This window comes from Somniosus microcephalus, chromosome 2 (assembly GCF_052327205.1).
Source record: "Somniosus microcephalus isolate GS21.2 chromosome 2, FLI_Smic_1.0, whole genome shotgun sequence".
NCBI classification, from domain to species: Eukaryota; Metazoa; Chordata; class Chondrichthyes; order Squaliformes; family Somniosidae; genus Somniosus; species Somniosus microcephalus.
This window is the reverse complement of record NC_140988.1, coordinates 292,971,507-292,991,588: the sequence shown is the minus strand read 5'-3', so window position 1 is coordinate 292,991,588 and position 20,082 is coordinate 292,971,507.

Sequence of the window (20,082 nt, the reverse complement as noted above, 5' to 3'; positions counted from 1 at the left end):
AATTTTTTTGTTTTTTTATTAATCTTTAGGTAACTTTTATAAAGTTTTAAATACTTTTACATTATTTTGAAGAATGTAAAGTAGTTTTAAACAGAATTAAAGCGTAGTTATTTTGATGAGCCAGCTGGGATCACGTGGGCACTGGGCAACCAATGGGAGGTTGCAAAAGTTCATTCATGAGTTTGATAGTAAGAACTGTCAAACTCATGAAAACTCAGGGTGCCCAAAACAGCACTTAAACTACAAATAAAAGTTAAAAAAAATTCCACTAAATAAATGAACTATGAATAACTGTAAAAAAAACTATTTTAAACAATTAATCAAATTTTTAAAAATAATAATTTTTTAACAAATCAGGCCTAAAAATACACTTACCTTACTGTAAATTATTTAAAAATAATAAACCTGTGGAAAAAAAATTCTAAATTGTATTAATAGACCACTTACCTGTAAAACTAAGTACTTACGTCTGGTTTTTTCAAGCGTAAAAACCGGAGGCCTTTACGCACGGGCAACTCTTTACAAAAAAACAAATTTCAGCGTGCACGCACTGCCTGATATGTCGCACACGTTCCGCCTCTTAACCCCTTGGTTTAGAGGACAGGAAATGCCGGTTTTCAGCGCATGCGCTGTGCAACCTGAAAACCGACACTTCTGTCCGGCCCACGCGTGAGTACCCCGTCCGTACTCACGCGTTGGGACCGGAATTACTGGCCCATTAATTACAAAGTGTGTTGCAGAGATACTAAAACGTTCATATTCAGCTGTCTTCAGAATGGCGGGATGCTTTCCCATAGCACTTCAATTCAAGTCATGCAAATGAAAGGGCATGGAGTGTGCTTCAAAGGTTGAAAGCATTATCAGGAGTGTCAGGAGGACTGCCACTCGTTCAGAGATGAAAGGAGACACTGTGAACGTTGGGAAAGTGAATCAAAAATGGTAGAAATACATAACTATAATGACTGGGAGCTCAGCACGTTGGACTGTTCCAGGAACTCCTCGGCGGCTTTGTCAAACCTATTCTGCAGCTTCGGAGCACGTGGTCTGAAGCACTCAGGAAATATACTGAGCATACGCAGCAGGTCGGTGAGCATCTTAGAATAGTATTACTTCGTTCATTGAAGATGGCACAGGCAGCTGTTGGTGCCGTGATGGGAATGGTAAACAGCTTATTGGGCAGACAGTGAATTGTGGAGTAGGACTGTGGCTGCCTCTCCAGGGAGCCCACAGCAGCCTGAGCCCAAATATCACCCACCATCAGACCCCACATCAATATCATTAGCACTGTCACAGGCCTCGTTGAGTCTTTGACAAACCAACCATTACAAAGTTTTAGGCCGCGATTTTGCCGACCGAGGCGAGTCTGGGGCGGCCGGGGACAGTGTCGCGGTTCCAGCCCGCTGCCTACTGCAGCCCGCACTCTCCAAGTGATTGGGCTTGTTAAGCCTACTAGCAAGGTTCCCAGCCAATTAAAAGGAAGTGGGTCTGATGACATCATTTGATGACATGTCATCAGCTGGTTTCCTTAAAGGGACTATGTCCAAATTGATTTTGACATTTGTGCTGTCAATGTTCTACAGCATTGAGGTGCTGCAAACATTGAGAAGTACTGCACAGAGGTACACGGCTGTGCCCAGGCTCTCCCATGACTCTCTCCATATGCTTATGGAGGGAGTCACAGAACGCAGGGAGGTTCTCTTCCCTTCCAATGGGCAGAAGAGACCTCCCCAGGAAACCAACGCAGCCTGGTTGCACATTGCACAGGAGCACACTGTTATGTTCATTAATAACTAGACATTCTTATTATGAACAGCTAGCTTCTAGCTAGACATTTATTCAGTACACGTTCTCTAGGTACAGCATCTGTAGAGATTCAGCATGTGTGCTTCTGTGTGCAGGCTTCCATCTTGACAACTGCCTTCTGGGTAGCCTAGTGCATCTTGGGTAGTGTAGTCTTAAACACATATAACTAAATATACAGCTCTATACAGCTCTATGGCTCCATCTAGTGTACCACTCCAGAATGACATGTTATTGATCATTACATCCCCCTTTCTTTGAGGTTAACAAAATCAATATCAATCAACTTTCAAGAGAAACGATAAAGATGATATCAGTAACACTTTTGTTAGTGCTCTATAAACATAAACATTTTCACAACAGTCAATACATTTTCAATATAGTTTTCTTTGTACTCAAAGATTAAATCTATCAAAAGTCTCATTTTGCCGCTGTGTCCTTGAATGGAACACATATCTTTCATAGGTTTCATTCATTTTGGGAGAACAATGTGTATCAAATTTCTTTAGCACATTGTCTAAATTTTCTCTGTTCTCCTCTGGATTAAATACAAATGTATTAAATACCTCTATCACCTGTGGGCCTGCAACCGTGAGCAGCAACGTTATTTTTCTTGCATCTGGCTTCGTACCAAATCCGATGGCAGCAATGTAGAGTTTGAATTGTTGTTTGAAAATCCGCCAATTGTAGTCGACATTTCCTGTGAGATTCAAAAACTCTGGTGGCCTCAAATTCTCCATGTCGCTTTTCACAATTTTCAGCAGATCTTCACCAAGCCTGGTACCATGTTATGTTCATTAATAACTAGACATCCTTATTATGAACAGCTAGCTTCTAGCTCGACATTTATTCAGTACATGTTCTCTAGGTACAGCATCTGTAGAGATTCAGCATGTGTGCTTCTGTGTGCAGGCTTCCATCTTGATAACTGCCTTCTGGGTAGCCTAGTGCATCTTGGGTAGTGTAGTCTTAAACACATACAGCTAAATATACAGCTCTATACAGCTCTACGGCTCCATCTAGTGTACCACTCCAGAATGACATGTTATTGATCATTACAGACACAAGCAGGGATGTCGTCAGGAGGACCAGGCTGCAGTGGCGCAAACCTTTCAACGATCTCAGTAGATCACAAAACGTTACTGCCAAGTCACATTCAACCTCATCCTGCTGTGCCACTCATCGCATCCCTATCACTCTGCCTTCCCCACCCTACTCCTGCACATCTTTACTCACATCAACTTACATTGCACCTCCATCCATTTCACTAGCCACCCCTCACATTCACCCTCATCTTACTGCAAGCATACCAACTAACAACGCACAAGGGTAGGCACTTGTGATTTAGCCAATGTTCATGAGAAATTTCTGTTAATGTGCTGTCAAACATTGAAATCTTTATTTTCAACACTTTGCGTTCTTAGACAGATTTGTGTGCATTTTTCGAACTGGCTTAGTGAGTTGCAGTGAATGGTGAGACATAAGGGTACTCCTACACCCCCACAATGGTGATGAGTGTGAAAGGGATGGCTTGGGCATTGTAAGGCTTGTTAAGCCTGCTCAGCGAGGTTCCCGGCCAATTAAAAGGAAGCGGGTCTGATGTTGGTGTGGGGTGGTGCCAACCTGGCGCATCGTGTGGCAGTCAGAGTGTGCAGTGTCAAGTGAAGTAAATCTGGCTATGGTGAGGCCATCCCTGGCATCCCGAGCAGCAATGTGGTTGGGTACTGATGCCTTGTGTCCTGTGCAGCATCAGGTGATTGCGGAGAAGGTTGATGTTGCTGTTGGTGCTGCTGATGTGCCCGGTGATGCTGGTGCTGGGGCTGGGGCTGATTGTGGTGGGATTTTGAGGACCGAGGTGAGATTTTTCAAGGGCACCTATGCTGATGGAAAGATGGCAGGTGAGGTTGAGATGACAGAAGCGATCTGTCAATGGTGAGAGAGGTTGTTCCAATGAGGTTTGCTCCAAACACTTGCTAGCTGCATAAAGCTCACTCTGTCTTCCAAATGCAGTAACAGCTTCTAACCTTGGAAAGTGAAGACCTATGAAATGGGAGCTTTTATAGACCATTTGCATCTGTCAAGTTAGTCATTCATCCCATGCTGGCACAACACCCGACCTCCTTAACTGATGTGATCCCTGAGTGCCATGAACCTCATGAAAAAGGTGTAAAAATAGTAAGAACCTTGTAAAATAGTGTTTAACAACCTTTTAAATAGCTTTTAATTGCCTGACCCGCTGCTTGGTGTCAGGTCTGTTCAGCACTGACAGACCTGACACTTGGGAGACTAGCGTGGAGGCGGGTTGACAGCGGGCTCCCAACCCGCTGTCAATCTTTTCTATTCTGACAACTGACCCGCCTCCGATCCCGCCCTCTCAGCGCTGACAAAATTCCAGCCTTAACTTTTGTTTAGAATACAATAATTTTGCGCTTACCTGATACTGAAAAATGACCCGCCCGAAACTCAAGAGGAGTGCCCAAACATAGCAACGTGGTGATAAAAAGTAGGACTTATAAAAAAGTTTTTTGTAAAGCATTTCCAGATGCAGTAATATAGTTTTATAAAGAGCTATGACCTGTTAGAGATTAAATAAAGCCACTAATGAGGTTTATAAACCAACTTTCAATCTATATTGGTGTATGTTGGAAAAAAATAGCAACTCATGATTTCTTACCAAATCTCATGATTTTTAAAAGTTTGTCTCATGATTTATGAGATGGTGCGGTTGGCATTACTGCAATTTTAATTTCTTAAAAATAATTTCAGAAGTGGGGTGAGTGATTTCTACTAAGCAGAAAAAGCTTGATGATGTCATAGTTAAATCTGAAGCCAAATGTAATGTAGAGAATTTGCCTTTGCTGAACTGTGTCCCGTACACTCTCTAAACCTGCAAGGGGTTTTCCTATCAGTCAGAAATTCAATGGTTTGTTTTCTCTCATTTTATGTTTTGTTCTTTATCTACTGCTTTTTTAAATTATAGTTTACTCCCTTTTCCTTGTCATCTTCTATTTTCTTGAGTAACTTCTTTTTCAAATTTATTTCAATTCCAAAACCCAGGATTTGCTCAATGTTGACAGCTTTGTACAAAAAAGGGCTTTACACACAACAGGATAACTGAATCAGCACTTGAAGGGATAATTACAAGCCCTAGCCCTTTTGGGCTACCCCAGATCAGGCGTATTCCCCAGATGTTCACCCTCAACTAAAGTTAGAGATAGCAGAATTCCATAAGACGCTTATATGGGTCTAAAGGTTCAGGCTATCTCTCCCTAAACAAAAGGAATGACTGAAGATGTTACCATCCTCCAGTTAGCACTTTTAATAAGTTTAACTAGACTGTAACCTTCCGGATATTATGAGGGTATGGAATACTCCCCCAGAATTCTGCAACTCCTTATGAAAGAGTGTACAGAAATTGGGTTCGCGAGTTTATACAGATTTACTCTTTGAGACAATTCTAAAAATATATAGTTTTATTTAAGAGCCAACATTCAGTTAACAGCTGTTGAATCAGTCGCAACATTAACAATTCAAAATACAGATAGCTTACATTTCTTATTTCTCAGAGATCCTTATTCTCAAATCTTTACTTTGTTACATTTCTACATTTCTTACTGATCTCTAAATCCAGATTATCCACCAAAATCAATTACTTTGATTACCTGTGACTCAAAGTTAAAGACTTACAGAGCTGCCTCTGAAGAGTTGAGAAATGCTTTGCCCGTTCAGCAAGTTCTGCCTTTTTGTTGAAAAGGTCTATGTTTTATACTCTTTTTGCATTGGTTTATTCTTTGAAGTTTTCTGCTAATGTCAGCTAATTGTCTTTATTGATTCTCTCTTTTGAATGCTTTCTATCTTACTGTCAATTCAACTATTGCATGCATAATTATGTCTCTACCTTTATGTGTTTCAAAAGCCATCATAAAAACAATATGACAGCTATGGTTCTGTTTGATGCCATTCTTACAAAATGATTTCATTCAATTCTTAATATTGGCTTTACTGGTTTTTAGCAGACGTTGTGACTCCTTACTCCGACAAGTTCAATACAAACACAATGTAATTGCTTGGTGTATCTGTTGAAGTCATATCTTCATAGTGTTCTTGTTGGTATCATATTTACTATGTCTAAATTAAAGACACTTCAACTAGGGTGGTTCATGCATTTCTAGCTATCTCAATTAGTTGCATATTTAATCATGTGTTTCCTGTCATCCAAGTTTAACATAAAAACTATTTGACCAGCAGGTGTTTCTTTTACTTGCTGTCATCTTTTCAAAGGCACATGGTTCTTTTAATGTTTGTGTTTCTGTTTTACGTGTTAGTTCTTAACACTTTAAACTGGGCATTTTCATTGCGTTCCCTCCCGGAAGCGCCAAACTGCCATTTCAATAGGGTAATTGTTTTAGTATATTTAACTAATTCCCATATCAAAGCTTGTTTGGTTTTTTACAACTTTGTTAAACAGCTGATCTTTATCTCAGAAGCCTGTATTTATGTTTGCAGGTTGTGTCTCCGAGGCTTTAGATTTTTAAGCCCAGTATATCATGTATTAATAATATCAGTATTCTGTTCATATTATGGTGTATCTTTCTGAAATATGGCTTATTCCCTCACATGCTCACTGCACAAACAACAAGAATGGAACTTGGTAATAATTCGTATAGACCAGGGCAACATTAAAAGTTTGTTTTGCAATAATGTGGATTTTATTACTGTAATAATATCTGCTGTCAATATGATGATGATATAGAATTTCAGAGAAATTTCAGAGAGAAATCAACGGTTTAAATCAAACCTGGCCACAGTAAATAATAATTCTAATAGGTCTAAGAGCGTTACAAAAACAAGCCTGAAGGCTTTGTGTCTTAATGCGAGGAGCATTCGTAATAAGGTGGATGAATTGGCTGTGCAAATAGAGGTAAACGAATATGATTTGGTTGGGATTACGGAAACATGGCTCAAGGATGGCCAAGGCTGGGAACTCAACATCCAGGGGTATTCGATATTCAGGAAAGATAGGCAAAAAGGAAAGGGAGGTGGGGTAGCATTACTAGTTAAAGAAGGGATTAACACAATTGTAAGGAAGGATATTAGCTCTGATGATGTGGAATCTGTATGGGTAGAATTGAGAAATTACTAAGGGGCAGAAAACATTAGTGGGAGTGGCATATAGACCTCCAAACAGTAAGGCGGAGGTTGGGGATGGCATTAAAAGGGAAATTAAAGAAGCGTGCAATAAGGGCACAGCAGTCATCATGGATGACTTTAATCTACATATAGATTGGGCTAACCAAATTAGTAACAATACTGTGGAGGAGGAATTCCTGGAGTGCTTACGGGATGGTTTCCTGGACCAACCTGTCGAGGAACCAACCAGAGATCAGGCCATCTTAGACTGGGTATTATGTAACGAGATAGGATTAATTAGCAATCTTGTTGTACGAGGCCCCTTGGGTCGGAGTGATCATAATATGATCGAATTCTTCATTAAGATGGAGAATGAAGTAGTTGACTCAGAGACTAGGGTCCTAAATTTAAATAAAGGAAACTATGATGGTCTGAGGAGCGAGTTGGGCAGGATTGATTGGAGAATGTCACTCAAAGGGTTGATGATGGATAGGCAATGGCAAACATTCAAAGACCGCATGGATGAACTACAGAATTTGTTCATCCCAGTTTGGCATAAAAATAAAACAAAAAAGGTGACTCAACCGTGGCTAACAAGGGAAATTAGGGATAGCATAAGTTCCAAGGAGAAGACACATAAATTGGCCAGAAAAAGCAATAATCCTGAGGATTGGGAACAGTTTAGGATTCAACAAAGGAGGACAAAGGGATTAATTAAGAAGGGGAAAATAGAATATGAGAGTAAGCTTGCAGGGAACATAAAAACTGACTGCAAAAGCTTTTATAGATATGTGAAGAGAAAAAGATTGGTGAAGTCAAGCATAGGTCCCTTGCAGTCAGAATCAGGGGAATTTATAATGGGGAACAAAGAAATGGCAGACCAACTAAATACATATTTTGGTTCTGTCTTCACAAATGAGGACACAAATAACCTCCCAGAGCTGCCGGGGAACATAGGGCCTGATGAAAGGGTGGAACTGAAAGAAATCAGTATTTGTAGGGAAATGGTGTTAGGAAAATTGATGGGACTGAAGGCCGATAATTCCCCAGGGCCTGATAATCTACATCCTAGGGTACTTAAGGAAGTGGCCCTAGAAATAGTAGATGCATTGCTGGTCATCTTCCAGAACTCAATAGACACTGGAACAGTACCTGTTGTGTATGTCCCTTTAAGGGAATAACTGGTCTCAGACTGCAGTACCGGCAGTGACCACCCCGTATAAAAGGCCCTAGTAGGCTTCTGTAGTTTCAGTTTCCAGGTTGTCTCCATTCAGTAAAGACTTGTTAAACCAACTCCTGCATTCCGTGTCTCCATTAACACACGGATCTAAGACTGGCGATGAGTAAGAAACGAACTTACCTGCAACTTGGAAGCACCTCAGACGACGTTATTGAAGGTCGAAGCCAGAAGAAAGAAAAAAAAAAATAATCCAAAGAAACTCGAGAAACGGGCGTCGACCGTGGGCAACCGCCCTCCAAACCATCGGATTGAAAACTTGCAGGAGAGACTGTCAAGAGCCAGGCTTGGTTCTCCAGTCTGTGGTTTCCCAACTAATCGGGCTGGTGGCAGGTAGTGCACTGATCCTTCCTGGGCTGCGGCGGGCTAGAGCTCGATCGGGTGGCTCTGCAACGGGGCCGGGCAGCGAGTCGGGAAGCAAAGAGAGAGAGAGAGAGGGTGGAGCACACAGGGCGCGGCCGGTGCTTCGCAGCCGGGCAGCGTTCGGACCTAAGAAGAGGGAGGGAAGTGTCCCAGAGGGTTCGCTCCATGACGGGAATGGTTCTTCAATTAACGGAGCAAATATTGAAGCGCGATAGAAAAATAAAAATACCATGGAGAACAGCGTTGGCAGCAGCGGCAGCGGCGGGAAAGCGCGGGAGGCACCATCTTAACTCGGCGGGGAAGAAGGAAAAGCACGGGAGGCGCCATTTTGATCCATCGGGGACAAAGGAAAAGCGCGGGAGGTGCAATTTTAGATTTTTAAGATGCCAAAGACTGGCGATATCACTGCCTTCGATAATGCAATAGAAGACTGGACCACGTATGTGCAAAGAGTTGAGGTATATTGCGAGGCAAACGAAATAGCCGATGAGAAAAAGGCATCGGTATTGCTAAATTTAATGGGCGCAAGAACGTATGGCCTATTGCGGGACCTGATTACTCCAGCCAAACCGAAGGCGAAGAGTTTTAACGAAATTGTTGCTATCCTACAGGAACACCTAAATCCTACACCGCTGCTGATAGCAGAAAGATTTAAATTCCACAGGAGAAATCAGCATAAAAATGAGAGCAATGCTGATTACCTTACGGAACTATGCAAGCTATCAAAGCACTGCCAGTTCGGAGCAGGACTGGCAGATACCTTACGGGACAAATTTGTCTGTGGACTCCTGAGTGAAGGAACCCAGAAGAGGTTACTCTCAGAGAAAGAGCTGACGCTAGATAAGGCTTTCAGCGTGGCAGTATCGTACAAAACAGCAGCAAGGGGAGCTGCAGAAATACAACAAAAGCCACAGGAATACGGCACCCACGAAATGACACGGGGATTTGAATGTTATCGCTGCGGCAGAACAAACCATGACCAGAAGGACTGCTGGTCCAAGGACAAAATATGCAGGCAATGCGGAAAGATGGGACACATTGCACGAGTTTGCAGGTCTGGGAAGAAGACCAACAACAACAAAAATGCTACTAAGGAACCGTACAGGAAAGTACAAAAGATGACGGACAGTAGTTCTGAAGACCAGATGAGCGATAGTGAATCCGGGAACAAGAGACTAAGCTGTCTCAAACTTCACAACGTAATCGCAAAAGAGGATCACCGAACCATTTGGGTCACCCTCACGATAGCAGGGTCCCAAGTCAAAATGGAATTGGATACAGGATCAGCGCTAACCGTCATGAATCGACGAGACTATGAGCGGCTATTCTCACACATACCCTTGAGAGAGACATCCATTGTCTTGAGGACGTATACGGGGCAAAAAGTATACCCCAGAGGAAAAATGAGGGTGCCTGTCGAATACAACGGCAAGAAAATATGGAAATTGTATCTCTACATTCTGCAAGATGGTGGACCACCGTTATTGGGACGTGAATGGATCAGAAAGATAAGTTTAGACTGGCACTCCATTCAGGCACTGACGGTGGCTGGTAAAAAGGATGACGACGTCACTCCTGGACGATTGTCAACAATCTTAGCTGACGCCAAAGAGGTATTTCAACAAGAACTGGGCACTCTTAAAGGCGTAACCGCCTTGATGAAAATAGAGGAGAATGCAATTCCCAAGTTTTTCAAAGCAAGACTGGTACCATATGCAATTCGCCCAGCCGTCGAGGCAGAGCTGGAGAATCTGGAGATGCAGGCGTGTTATCTAAGGTAGACTAGAGCGAGTGGGTGACACCTGTCGTTCCTGTCATGAAGAAAACGTTAAACAATAAGTCTGAGGAGCCAAGGAAGGTACGCATCTGTGGGGACTTCAAGGTGACGGTGAACCCAGTCCTTCACACAGTACAATATCCTCTTCCAAGGATAGAAGATATCTTCGCCTCACTATCTGGAGGGAAGCGTTTTACAAAAATTGACCTAGCACAAGCATATTTGCAGATGGAGGTTGAAGAATCCTCTAGGAAGTATCTCACGATAAACACTCACAAAGGTCTTTACCAGTATAATCGACTGGTATTCGGAGTAGCATCAGCTCCGGCGATATGGCAAAGAGTGATGGAACAAGTCCTGCAAGGGATTCCAGGGACTCAGTGTTACTTGGACGACATCCTAGTGACAGGTGAAGATGACAGTGAACACCTTGCCAACCTAGAGCAGGTGCTCACTAGACTACGTGAACATGGGCTACGAGCCAATCGCCCCAAGTGCGAGTTTTTTCAGAAACAGATATCGTATTGTGGCCATGTGATTGATGAAGAGGGGTTGCATAAGTCCCCTGACAAAATTGAAGCGGTAGTTAAGGCTCCAGCGCCTGAAAATGTGTCGCAACTGAGGTCATTCCTCGGATTGGTGAATTACTACCATAAGTTGTTGCCGAATTTGTCCAAAATTCTGCATCCAATGAACGCCCTACTATGAACGGGAGTAGCATGGAAATGGAGCGATGAATGTAATCGGGCCTTTAAGAAGAGTAAGGACCTAATCACTTCAAGAGAAGTATTGGCTTACTACAACCCATCACTACCGATAAGACTGGCGTGTGATGCGTCTCCCTACGGCATTGGGGCGGTACTGTCACATAAATTCCTTGATGGTTCTGAGAGGCCGATAGCTTTTGCGTCACGCTCGTTAACTTCAGCCGAGCGTAACTATGCCCAGATTGACAGAGAGGCCCTCAGCCTGGTGTGGGGGGTGAAGAAGTTCAATCACTACCTGCACGGTCAGAAATTTACTCTACTAACTGATCACCAAACTCTCGTCTCCATTTTCAACCCTCAGAAGGGCGTACCGATAATGACGGCACAACGGCTACAGAGGTGGTCCCTTTTCCTAGGGGCACACCAATATGACATCGAGTACAAAGGAACTAAACAGCATGGGAATTCTGATGGATTGTCGTGCCTACCATTGCCGACGGTGGAAGAAGAACTGGCAGTGGATCCAGTGGAGTTATTCCACTCGACTATAGTCGAATGTCTCCTTGTGATGAATGCAAACATAGAAAAGGAAACACGAAATGACCCGACACTCTCCTGGGTCTATAATTTAACGGTGAAGGGATGGCCAGCACATGGCGAACCACTGCTGCCAGCATTCTCGCCGAGAAGAGAACAGCTGTCAGTGTGCAGAGGAACCTTGATGTGTGGATCCAGAGTAGTAATTCCACCCAAATTGAAGGATAGAGTGCTCAATGAGCTTCATGAGGGTCATCTGGGAGGGGTAAAAATGAAGAACTTAGCCAGAGCGTTTGCGTGGTGGCCAGGAGTCGATAGAGAAATCGAAGAGATGACCAAGAGCTGTACAGGATGCCAGAAGGTCCAAAATGCCCCACCACAATCCCCTCTACATCCATGGGAGTGGCCCTCATCTCCATGGCAAAGGGTGCACATTGATTTTGCTGGTCCCTTTATGGACTCGATGTTTTTAATTGCGGTGGATGCACATTCAAAGTGGCCAGAGGTAATAAAAATGTCCTGAACCACCACAGAAAAAACTATCACAGTCTTACGAACCATATTCGCCAGGAATGAGCTGCCTGAACAGATTTGCTCCGACAATGGACCACAGTTTGTGTCTGAAGAGTTCCGGAGGTTCTTAAAGAACAATGGTGTTAAGCATTACACATCCGCCCCATATCATCCAGCCACTAATGGATTGGCCGAGAGGTTTGTTCAAACATTGAAGAAGGCTATCAAGGCAATGTGTAATGAAGATATACCCCTACAACACAAGGTGGATAACTTCTTGTTTGCCTACCGGAATGCGACACATGCGGTTACCAACCAAACTCCAGCCATGATGTTCTTCAATCGAAGACTACGATGCCGCTTGGATTTGGTTAAGCCAAACGTCAGAAGAGATGTGGAGAACAGACAGTTTCAGAATATGAATGAAAGGCCAACCAGGAGTTTTAAGATAGGTCAACCAGTTTTGGCCCGGGACTACCGCACAGAGAAATGGCAGCCAGGAACGATCTGTACATGGCAAGGACCTCTAATGTATACCGTGGACGTTGGAGAGAGCATTGTAAGATGCCATGCTGACCAGATTCTAGAGTCACTGGAAAACGTCAACTCCACACCACGATCTGATACACCTGGCGATGAAACCGAAGTACCAATTGCATCTACCGCCGAATCGGTGATATTGGAAGCAGACGAACCAAACAACGACATTGATCCTGACTCAACCTTGCCAGAAGAACCTGATCTCCCAAAGAGGCGTTATCCAGACAGAATCAGGAAGCCTCCTCAAAGACTGAACTTACAATTGCTTAACTTCAACCAATGTATCTAGCAACCGTAATTGTAATTGTAATTAGTTATTATTTAGTTGTTAAATTAATGTTATGTACTGTTTATCTAAAAGGGGAGGAATTATTGTGTATATCCCTTTAAGGGTATAACTGGTCTCAGACTGCAGTACCGGCAGTGACCACCCCTGTATAAAAGGCCCTAGCAGGCTTCTGTAGTTTCAGTTTCCAGGTTGTCTCCATTCAGTAAAGACTTGTTAAACCAAATCCTGCATTCCGTGTCTCCATTAACACACGGATCTAATAGTACCCATGGATTGGAGGGTAGCTAATGTTACCCCACTATTCAAAAAAGGTGGTAGAGAAAAAGCGGGGAATTATAGACCGGTAAGCCTGACATCAGTCGTGGAGAAAATGCTAGAGTCCATTATAAAAGATGTAATAGCAGAGCACTTGGAAAGCAGCGACAGGATCGGACAAAGTCAACATGGATTTACAAAAGGTAAATCATGCTTGACTAATCTACTGGAATTTTTTGAAGATGTAACTGGTAAAATAGATAAGGGAGAACCAGTGGATGTGGTGTATTTGGACTTTCAGAAGGCTTTCGATAAGGTCCCGCATAAGAGATTGGCGTGCAAAATTAAGGCACATGGGATTGGGGGCAAGGTATTGACTTGGATAGAGAACTGGTTGGCGGATAGAAAGCAGAGAGTTGGAATAAACCGGTCGTTTTCCGAGTGGCAGGCAGTGACTAGTGGTGTACCGCAAGGATTGGTCCTAGGACCCCAGCTGTTCACAATATACATTAATGATCTGGACGAGGGAATTGGATGTAATATCTCCAAATTTGCAGATGACACAAAGCTGGGTGGGAGGGTATGCTGTGAGGAGGATGTCATGAAACTCCTGTACGATTTGGACAGGTTGGGTGATTGGGCAGAAACATGGCAAATGCACTAAAATGTGGATAAATGTGAGGTTATCCACTTTGGTGGCAAAAACAGGAAGGCAGATTATTATTTGAATGGCAATAGATTGGGAGAAGGGGAAGTGCAAAGAGACCTGGGTGTTCTTGTGCACCAGTCGCTGAAGGTAAGCATGCAGGTGCAGCAGGCGGTTAAGAAGGCAAATGGTATGTTGGCCTTCGTAGCAAGAGGGTTCGAGTACAGAAACAAGGATGTCTTGCTGCAGTTGTAAAGGGCCTTGGTGAGACCGCACCTTGAGTATTGTGTGCAGTTTTGGTTGCCTTATCTGAAGAAGGACGTTCTTGCCATGGAAGGAGTGCAGCGAAGATTCACCAGGCTGATACCTGGGATGGCAGGAATGACGTATGAGGAGAGATTGTGTCGATTGGGCTTCTACTCACTGGAGTTTAGAAGATTGAGAGGGGATCTCATCGAAACCTATAAAATTCTGTCAGGCCTGGACAGACTAGATGCAGGAAGGATGTTTCCTATGGCCGGGGAGTCCAGGACCAGGGGTCATAGTCTAAGGATAAGGGGTAAGCCATTTAGGACTGAAATGAGGAGGAATTTCTTCACCCAGAGAGTCATAGAGTCATAGAGTTTTACAGCACAGAAAGAGGCCCTTCGGCCCATCGTGTCTGCGCCGCCCATCCATCCCTGTCCAGTCTAATCCCATTTTCCAGCATTTGGTCCATAGCCTTGTATGCAATGGCATTTCAAGTGCTCATCCAAATGCTTCTTGAATGTTGTGAGGGTTCCTGCCTTCACCACCCTTTCAGGCATTGAGTTCCACATTCCAACCACCCTCTGGGTGAAAAAGTTCCTCCTCAAATCCCCTCTAAATCTCCTGCCCCTTACCCTGAATCTATGCCCCCTTGTTATTGACCCCCCCACTAAGGGGAAAAGTTCCTCTTTATCCACCCTATCTATGCCCCTCATTATTTTGTACACCTCAATCAGGTCCCCCCTCAGCCTTCTCTGCTCCAAGGAAAACAACTCCAGCCTGTCCAGCCTCTCTTCATAGCTGAGGCGCTCCATCCCAGGTAACATCCTGGTGAATCTTCTCTGCACCCTCTCCAAAGCAATCACATCCTTCCTATAGTGAGGCGACCAGAACTGCACACAGTACTCCAGCTGTGGCCTCACCAGCGTTTTGTACAGCTCCATCATAACCTCCCTGCTCTTATATTCTATGCCTCGGCTAATGAAGGCAAGTATCCCATATGCCTTTTTAACCACCTTATCTACCTGCTCCGCTGCCTTCAGGGATCTATGTACATGTACACCAAGGTCCCTCTGACCCTTTGTACTTCCTAGGGTCCTACCACTCATTGTGTATTCCCTTGCCTTATTTGTCCGTCCAAAATGCATCACCTCGCACTTTTCAGGGTTAAATTCCATTTGCCACTTTTCCGCCCATCTGACCAACCCGTTTATATCGTCCTGTAGCCGGAGGCTTTCCTCCTCGCAATTTACCACCCCACCAATTTTCGTGTCATCTGCGAACTTACTGATCATACCTTTTACATTTTCATCCAAATCATTTATGTAGATCACAAACAATAAGGGACCCAGCACCGATCCCTGAGGTACCCCACTGGACACAGGCTTCCAGTCACAAAAGCAACCTTCGACCATCACCCTCTGCCTCCTGCCACTCAGCCAGTTTAGGATCCAACGCGCCAAGGCACCCTGGATCCCATGGGCTCTTACCTTCTTGATCAGTCTCCTATGCGGGACTTTGTCAAAAGCTTTACTGAAGTCCATGTACACCACATCCACAGCATTTCCCTCATCCACCCCACTAGTCACCCCCTCGAAAAATTCGATCAGATTTGTTAGACATGATTTACCCTTAACAAAGCCATGCTGACTATCCCCGATTAATCCTTGCCTCTCCAAGTGGAGATTAATTTTGTCCCTCAGAATTTTTTCCAATAATTTCCCCACCACAGATGTTAGACTCACTGGCCTGTAATTCCCTGGTTTATCCCTGCTACCCTTCTTGAATAATGGTACTACGTTAGCTGTTCTCCAGTCCTCTGGTACATCCCCTGTGGCCAGAGAGGTTCTGAAAATTAGTGTCAGAGCCCCTGCAATCTCCTCCCTTGCCTCCCACAGCAGCCTGGGATACATCTCGTCCGGGCCTGGGGATTTATCCACTTTTTGGCCCGCTAAAACCGCTAGCACCTCCTCCCTCTCGATGCTAATATGTTCAAGTATGTCACAGTCCCCTTGCCCGATTTCTATGTCTGCATCGTCTTTCTCCATAGTGAACACAGATGCAAAAAATTCATTTAAAACCCCGCCTACATCCTCTGGCTCTACACACAGATTGCCACTTTGGTCCCTAATGGGCCCTACCCTTTCCCTGGTTATCCTCTTGCCCTTAATATACTTATAAAACATCTTAGGATTTTCCTTTATTTTGCTAGCCAGTGTTATTTCATGGCCCCTCCTCGCCCTCCTAATTTCTTTTTTAAGTATGCCCCTGCACTTTTTATACTCCTCTAGGGCTTCTTCTGTCTTTAGTCTTTTGTAACTGCCAAAAGCCCCCCTCTTATTTCTAATGCATTTTTGTATATCCCTTGTCATCCAAGGTTCCCTCTGCTTGTTGGTCCCACCCTTGACCTTTACAGGAACATGTTGGCGTTGTACTCTCTCTATTTCCCTTCTGAAAGTCTCCCACTGTTTTGATGTGGATTTTCCTATAAGCAGCTGCTCCCAGTCCACTTTGTCCAGATCCTGCCTTATCATATTAAAATCGGCCTTCCCCCAATTTAGAACCCTTATTTCCGGGCCGTCTTTGTCTTTTTCCATGACCACCTTAAATCTCACCGAATTATGGTCACTGTCGCCAAAATGCTCTCCTACTGACACTTCCACCACTTGCCCGGCTACATTCCCCAGAATTAGGTCCAGTACCGCCCCCTCTCTTGTAGGACTTTCTACATGTTGGCTCAAAAAGCTCTCCTGGATGCACTTTAAGAATTCTGCACCCTCTAAGCCTTTCACACTCTGACTGTCCCAATTTATATTGGGGAAGTTGAAATCCCCCACTATTATTACCCTATTATTTTCGCACTCCTCGGAGATTTGCCTACATATCTGTTCCTCTATCTCCCCCTGACTGTTTGGGGGCCTATAGTACACTCCCAGCAAAGTGCTCGCCCCCTTTTTGTTTTTAAGTTCTACCCATATGGCCTCATTAGAGGAACCCGCTAATATATCATCCCTCCTTACAGCAGTAATTGACTCCTTAATTAATATTGCAACACCCCCTCCCCTTTTACACCCCCCTCTGTCTCGCCTGAAGATTCTATACCCCGGAATATTGAGCTGCCAGTCCTGACCCTCCCTCAACCATGTCTCCGTGATAGCAACAATATCGTACTCCCATGTGTTCAACAACAACTTCAGTTCATCCACCTTATTTGCAAGACTCCTTGCATTAAAATAAATGCCTTCCAGCCCTGCCATATTCTCTTTTGCCTTCACATATTTGCTCTGCCTTCCCAGCTGACTTGTTTTTCCCTCTGTATTTGGCCGTAAATCACCCCCTACTATAGCTCCACTCTGTACCCCAACCCCCAGTGGTGAACCTGTGGAATTCTCTGCCACAGTGGGCGGTGGAGGCCAGTTCATTAAATATATTCAAGAAGGAGTTGGATATATTTCTTAAGGCTAAAGGGATCAAGGGATATGGGGAGAAGGCAGGGACAGGGTACTGAATTTGGATGATCAGCCATGATCTCATTGAATGGCGGAGCAGGCTCGAAGGGCCGAATGGCCTACTCCTGCTCCTATCTTCTATGTTTCTATGTTTCAACATAACAAACAACATCCCATTCGCTCCCAGTGCATAGAATTCTAGTGCATGTGTCATCTTTAGATGCAAAATCTTGATCCCATTTTAAAATGTTCTCTAGTGAAGATTCTTTACTGTCTTTCTCCCTACATCTAAGCAATGCACCACTAACTGTCACCGAGAGACCAGCGCAAATTAGAAGTCCAATTGGGAGAGAATTCCAGATCATTATAGTTCAAAAGCAGTAAAGATTCTCACTCTCAGCTGATACAGGGCCAGTCAGAAATATCAACCATTGGAGAGAAATGTTTGGAGTGCAAAAAATTAATGATCAATATTACAATTTCCTTTGGATTGCTATTATAAACAAATTAATTGCCTAAACACCATTCCATTTCAGCCAAGTTAGGGCCCTATCAGTTTCTAGTTTGCATTTTAAGTCACCTTGTTCTGGATGCTTAGCAGTATGTGTTTAAAACTATTTCACTCACAGTATTGTTTCCCTCAAACTAAACAATGTTATGGGCTATATGTATAAATCTTGGAATATGTAAAGAGGTAAGATGCAAGAATTTGACAAATACAAATTATGGCCTACCTACAAGTAGGTTAATCGAAAAACATGTTAGCTGTTTAAAAAGTGAAATCATTTTTTAACTGATTAATCATGGCACTGGTTTTTCTGTACTCACATATCTTCAGACAAGTGTTGAAGACAGCTGTCCCACTGCTCCAGTCAGTGCAAACCAAGGATTTTACAGTACAAGAGCCATTAATATTGTTCTCCCACTGAGTGGATTATTGACAAAAGCCACCTGGGAAATACCTCACACAGATTCCATTTGAAGAGCTGCAGAAGGAAAGGCTGTGCTGAAATACAACCACAGACAAATATCTTTCATTACATTTCATAAACATATACACTTTATGTGAAACAATCAAAAACACACACTTAAATTCTCAGTGGATAGGGCCTGGATTTTGCTCTGGTTAGTAACCTGTAGTGAGGCAGCCATACCACTTAACTGTAAGTCAACGGATGAATGTTTCCCCCGCATCTGAAGAAGTGGAAGCACTGACCAAACATCCAATTATTCAAACACTAGGTAAAGACAAAGCCAGCTGAAGGATAATCTTCATTATATGAACCAATTAAATAAAAACTCCTACACAGTTTGAATTCTGTTATCAGAGGTACAGACAGCAGAGTGCTTAAAAGCGTATTTACGTTTTGCATGTGCCATCAACTGCCATCATGTGGGTTTCCCATGGTTGATCGCGATCCAAAGATAAAGATATTGGCCCGGAATTTGCAGTCAGCGGCGAAGCAAAAGCAAAGCTGAAGAAAGCTGCCCACAGAGATCTCTGTGGGCAGCTTTCTTCGGCTTTGCCTTTGCTTCGCTGCCGACTGCAAATTCCGGGCCAATATCTTGCGATCTCTGTGTCAGAAGTTTGCCTTTTTTGACGTGTAAGTGATTTCAGTGTAGTGTAGTGGGGAATCCCTAACGTGATCTGCTGTGATGTCAACAAGTTGCCTAAGCAGCCAATCACATTGCAGAATTCGCACAGACAGGGAAGCAGGAAATGAGAACCTGCTTTTATCCTGACTTTTAAAAAATGTTACAGAGAGCAAAACAAAGATTGTGGCTCTCACATGAAGATAAGTTACATAAAAATTGTAATTTTTATCATAATGGAGAAATTTGACACTCCACAAAATTAAAATGGGTTTTTCAGGGCCAGAACGTTTGTTTAGCAGTCAATATGTTGTGAAAACCCCAGTTACACCTAATCCAATAAGGCCTAACATTTATTGGGGTATTTAACAGCAATATTACCCTGGAAAAGCCCAAGTTTTCATCACTTTCACTGATTTCCCTGATTGGACTGATTGCCGGTTATGGGGTCGGGGTGGGGCGGGGCTAATGGGGGGCACAGCACAGTCAGGGTCAGAGCAGTGAATGACAGACCGCAACTTCAGGATTTCGCTTTTTAGGTGCGCATGTGCTACATCCTGAAGTTGCAGTCAGTTTCAAAGGGGTAATAAGGGTGAATGCTGTTAGTTGGCTGTTATTACCCACTGTGGCGGAACCACTAGAGGATTACGGACAATTGTATATAATTCCTTTTTCAGCAATGTAGTACAGCTGGGGGCTGCACCTTTAATGTATCTGTTAACTGTACTAGGGCTTCTTTCCTGTACTCCACGTGGTGACGTCATGCCGTCCGTCACGTGATCTCTCAACGGCGGGAAGAACGTGATGACGTGATGACGTCAGAGCTCGGAACCTTCTAGCAGTTGAGCTCGGAACCTTCTAGCAGTTGAGCTTGGAACCTGCTAGCAGTTGAGCTCGGAACCTTCTTGCAGTTTCCAGAGAAGCTTTCAAGCAGACCAGACCTATTTGCATTGTATCCTACAGTTTCCTGTACAGCTTCGTTTTTTCATTAAATTTTATT